The sequence below is a fragment of the Parasteatoda tepidariorum genome, chromosome 11 (assembly GCF_982258835.1).
Source record: "Parasteatoda tepidariorum strain Cologne lab strain chromosome 11, Ptep-v5.0, whole genome shotgun sequence".
Classification (NCBI taxonomy): domain Eukaryota; kingdom Metazoa; phylum Arthropoda; class Arachnida; order Araneae; family Theridiidae; genus Parasteatoda; species Parasteatoda tepidariorum.
Genome location: NC_141765.1, coordinates 83,966,320 through 83,972,319, shown reverse-complemented (window position 1 = coordinate 83,972,319; position 6,000 = coordinate 83,966,320).

Sequence of the window (6,000 nt, the reverse complement as noted above, 5' to 3'; positions counted from 1 at the left end):
TAATCTTAGTCTTAGATAAGTTTATCATTTAACCAAAGTGAAAATAGTAATAATAATAATATACTTACGGAGCACCAACTAAAAGTTTGCTGATTTTCATTACAAATCTCTCAAAAGACGTTTGAACAGGTCGGTTAAAAAGACACCAAATAAATAAAAACGGATCAAACTACCACAGCGCCATCTTCCTTAGAGTCAGAACTAAGTCCTCCGTCGGTAAAAAAATTTTTATTTGCAATTTAAAATAGTGAAAATTAAATAAAACTAAAATGGGTAGACTCGCCCCGGTTTACGGTACTATACATTATTTTAAACGTTATAGTATCTTCAACATTTGGAATGATAAATAGGATAAAATATTAAAGATAAAAAGAATAGAAAAATAAAAATTTAATTAAATTGGACAAATTCCGCTTTATACACTAAAAAAAGAAAAAAAACATTAAATAATATGCACAGTCAACTTTAGGATCATTTTTTAAATATTGAATTTTGTCAAAAAAAGGAAACCCCAAAACCCATGCCCCTTGCTTCAATTCACACAGTTTTACATTTACTCATCTCTTTCCTGTCCACAGCTTTTACTTCCCATCGCTGACAACGTGGGAACCACGTTGAAAAGGCCTAAAGTTAAAAAAATTATTAAGCAGATGGAAACACTGTGCCAAAAGGATGTTGAACCCAAACTTAAGCATTATCTTTTCACACTAATCACCAAAGATTCTCGAAAAATTAAAAAAAGGCATTTTTTAGTCATCAACTTTTTGTGTGTCCAACATGCCATGGATAAACTTCTTATTTTTCCTTAATTTATGAATCCTACTAAACCATTTATTGTCATATTTAGTTTACACTTAACCTATTATTGTTCATTAAGTTCTCTTTCATAGAAAATACTTCTACTTAATCAATTGTTTATCCATTGGTGTCATTTATAAAATCTAATACTATGTTGCATTTAACATTATAAAAAATTAATTGTAATAAATAAATTATAATAAATAAAGTGCAATAAATAAATTATAACAAATAAATTATAATTAATAAAACCTAAATAAACAAATGAGATCCTTGAGTCAGGAGGCAAGCCTAATCATTGATTTTGAGTTGTGTTTAGAAAAGATTAAGAACCCCCCCCCCTGCCTTCGAAAAGCAGCATTTACAAAAGTATCTTCATTTTAATCAATCCTCATTCATTTTGTTAATTTAAGTTGTTATACAGTTTTGTTGTTTAGTATGTTTAATAAGAGTAAAAACAGTGATTAATTGAACAATATAATTGTGAGGAATGCAAAATAAAAAACATGATAAAAAAATATGTTTATTATGTTCAATTTGTGTAACATTTAATCCTAGAAATACAACAGATTTTCATACACATGAGCAACAAAAATAAAAAACATTTAAACCATTAACACCGAAAATTTGACAATTTAACTTATATACAAACAGCAAATCAACTGCTTTATAAAGTTGAAAAAAAGAACACAATTTTTATCACAATTTGAAATGTAGTACAATTGAAAGTCATTTCACAGTAAATATTTTCAGCATATTAAAAAATAAGATAAGTGAAACACAACTATTTTTGTTATACTTTTTAAAAGTGATGAAAATAGTTTTTAAGCATAATATAAACTGTAATTATTCCATCAACATAATCACTTAGGAAATGTATTAAACTGACTTAATAAGTTTGTGTCACTTAAGCTCTCCCCCAAAAAATATCTATTAACTGAAAAACGTTGAGCCCAAACTCAGTTCAGGGCACATATTGGTTGCTTTTCCAAAGGAAATACTGTACTTGGCAGGGAAAATTTTGTACAAATTTTCCCAAGTAGTTAGAAGGCTGAAATGACAAGAGTTGTAAATGAACTTTTTTAACTCTAAGAAATTTTCTTATTCTGATAGCCTTCTTGCAAAGTCCATTCACTGTAAATCCAAAATCATAACAGATGGAAATCTGTCATACACCTGCGAGACTTAGAAAGTAACTTTTAAAACTCTCATAATTATAAGAAGTCCATAATAAAAAAAAGGTAATCCTTTTCATTCAATTTTTAATTTTTTTCCATAGTTAATCAATAAAAAAGTGTATAATGTGGAAAAATTTATTCAATCGTTCCTTTTCGACGTTACCTTCATTCTGAAATTTAAAAGATAAATTCCAAGAATAATAAATTCCTTAGGAGATAAATCAGATAAAGTGTAGGCAATGTTGGCCCTTTATTAAAAACAAATTCTGGTAAATGACAGAAATAACTAAATTACTTAGGAAGAAGAAGTATGCTATATTTTTACTGACAAAGGAGAACTCAACCAAAAAACATGTTAACATAGCATTACAGCCCCTCATAATAAAAATACAGTTTTACTCATATTGTAAAATTGTCATCTATTTTTTTCCAAAATTTGTAAATAAAACAGCAAAGCATGTAGAAAATGTATATAAATATTAAAATTGAATAAATGAAACTGCTTTATACTTCAATTAGAAAAGTTAGTTAACATTATTGGGTAGTGCTCTTTTTAATCTGGATCTCTGATATATATTCATACCCATACTTGACAATTAATGTACATTTATTTTAAAATTAAAAACTGAAATATGCAAAGAATTTACTGAATTGCATATGTGTATTTGTTAATGTTGTCCACAATTTCATGACTTATTATCAGAATTTAAAATTATGAATGTTTAAAATATGATCTAGTACAATAAATTCTGTGACCCTACTAACAAGGGAAACTAGGGAAGTGTGACTCGCCAATTTCGAAATAAACTAGTGGGATGTATGCCTTATGAGGAATAATTTTAGGGGGCAACATTCGTTTTGGCTCATAGAAGGTCCTGTGAGAGATAAAAATAATTCAATATATAGAAAAAACGGTATTTTATTACTTCAATGCAGACTATTAGTTATTGTAATTGTCTCATACTCAAATTAATTTGATAATTAATTAATTTGCTAATTGATAAATTAATTAAAATTCGTTTCGGCCCATAGAAGGTCCTGTGAGAGATAAAAAATAATTAAATATGTAGAAAAATCGGTATTTTATTACTTGAATGCAGACTATTAGTTATTGTAATTGTCTCATACTCCAATTAATTTGTAATTAATTGGATAATTAATTAATTTGCTAATTAATAAATTAATTAACATTCGTTTCGGCCCATAGAAGGTTCTGTGAGAGATAAAAAATAATTAAATATACAGAAAAATCGGTATTTTATTACTTCAATGCAGATTATTAGTTATTGTAATTGTCTCAAAATCCAATTAATTTGTAATTAATTGGATAATTAATTAATTTGCTAATTAATAAATTAAATAACATTCGTTTCGGCCCATAGAAGGTCCTGTGAGAGATAAAAAATAATTAAATATACAGAAAAATCGGTATTTTATTACTTCAATGCAGATTATTAGTTATTGTAATTGTCTCATAATCCAATTAATTTGTAATTAATTGGATAATTAATTAATTTGCTAATTAATAAATCAATCAGAAAATTTATTAATAATTACCACAAAACTAATTAGAATTTGAGACAATTACAATAACTAATAGTCTGCAATGAAGTAATAAAATACCGATTTTTCTACATATTTTATTATTTTTTATCTCTCACAGGGCCTTCTATGGGCCGAAACGAATGTTTCGCCCTAAAATTATTCCTCAAAAGGCATACATCCCACTAGTTTATTTCGAAATTGGCGAGTCACACTTCCCTAGTTTCCCTTGTAAGACACAAGCAATTTACAATCAAAATCCATCATCGAGTCCAAAAAATGTAATAAGGGTATAACTGCAAAACTGAAAATAATGTATTATAAAAATAGTAAAAGCATCAAATGTAACCACTATACACTTATTGTATATAAAAAAATATTAAATGAAACAAAAGGAAATTTGTTGATGCAAGTTAAATATCAAATGAAATCCCACAATTCATTTGAGATGAAATAAATTATAAAGTAACTTTGAGATGAAATAAAGGAATGCTGCACAGAATGTTACAATGAGAGAGAAATAATATTAGCTTCCATTCAAATTTGTCACATATAATTGTTCTGGTGAGATTTAGTTCATCAGATATTGTGAGAGTTGACTTGTAATACACAAAATTTTAATTTTGACAGTATATATCTTAATGAACTTCTTGCGATCATTATTAAGGAAATTATAAAATTAAATGATTTTATGTGAAATTTATAGTATAAAGTAATGCTCATAAAAATGAAGAAGAAACCTGTATGCAAATAATTGTTTTCTCTGCATTTAATGAGGTTATTTTTGAAAAACCAATTAGATACTGTTTAAGATATTTTTAATTTCATGATTTCAATTTTGCAAATGGAACTATATTTCACCAAAATAAGTAATTTATGATATCATCTGTAATTTTTTTTCAGTTTGAATTTAAAAAATTTGAAAGTTTAATACATTTTAAGGGCTATATTGTGTACAATATAAAATAAATTAACTTTGTAATGATTATTTCATCCAACACTTAAATTTAAAAGGTTTTTGCTAAATTTCAAATTGTAGTATAAATATTTCTCAAAATTCATGTTAAAAAAAAGATGGTACATGGCCAAAATGAATTTTTTTAGTTCTTTAATAGTTTCGTTATAATCAGAAAAACAAAGAATACTCATTAAAAATAAACTACCCAAAATAATTTTTTAACCTAATGCTCAATTTTGAACAGTTCTAAAAATGTGGGAACATAATATTGATTACAATTTCAAGCTCTTACAAAAAGTGAAACTAAATTTATTTCACAGTAAAAGTTTTAGAAAAAATTTATATGAATATAAATTATTGCATAAGTTTTTTTATAAATAAATTAAAAAATTACTTTTTTAACAAGGACAAATTACAGATATCCACACTGTTAACTGAGCAAAAGTAACACCGAAAAAAAAGGAAAGCTTCTAAATGTTTACAAATAAAAATAAGAGATAGAATGGTTACTGAACAATATTCTCGAAATAGCTACACCAGATATTTTACAAGCTGAAAAACTTTTAGAAAAAGTAATCTTGTGTATCGAGGCATGTATAAATATAAAGATCGAAAGAGCCCTTTTATTTTAAAAGAAAATAGATTAAAAAATGTAATTTCATTTATCCATTTTTAAAATTATTTTTTAAATATTTTAAAGCATTTTATAAACTTCATATGGAATATATTGCAACAAAATGCTATTTTCTCATACATGAAGTAGTGAACAGTCTAAAATGCATAATAATTGGAAAGCTGATAATTTTCCCTTTAAGTTTATTGTCTAGATTAATCTAATGTTTTGAAGCTAAATGAAAAAGTTATTGTATTGTTAATTTTTTAGATCAAAATTAGTGAATACTTAGGGCATTAACACAGAATTTTAGAATATTGATAGTTAACGTTATTGCTTCCACCCTTTGAAAAATGCCCATTTACAAATATTAAATTGTAACCTGAATGATTTAAAGGATATGCAATAAATATGCTTTAAATGAAGAGCAATAAAATCAAACAAAAAATGTATTTTCTTTTAATTAACATATCTTTTATGAACCTATTTGGACTCTTGACCCTCAAAATATGAGGTTTACTCGGAAAATGCTCCTCTAATAGTTTAGCCAGGAGAGCAGTTAAAAATTTGAGCCTCATTTTAAGTTATTCTAACATTTTGCATTATCTTGAGACATTTAAGCTAATTGCATTAATTAAAAATTTACTCACACTATTAAACCTTGCTGTCTTACAAATAATGCAAAAAGCATTTTTTTTGCGTGTTTAACTTAATAATTATCTAAACATTATTACAAATGTATAAAAATTTTACACCAAATCAAACTATATAATTTTAAAAGCCAAAATCTAAATTTTAAATTAAGATTTGTTAAATACTTTTTGAGAAATAACATTTCAATCAATTTATTTCACATACAGATATTTTGCATTAAAAACCTTGTAGTTTAATGAGATGTAAATATGCTGATG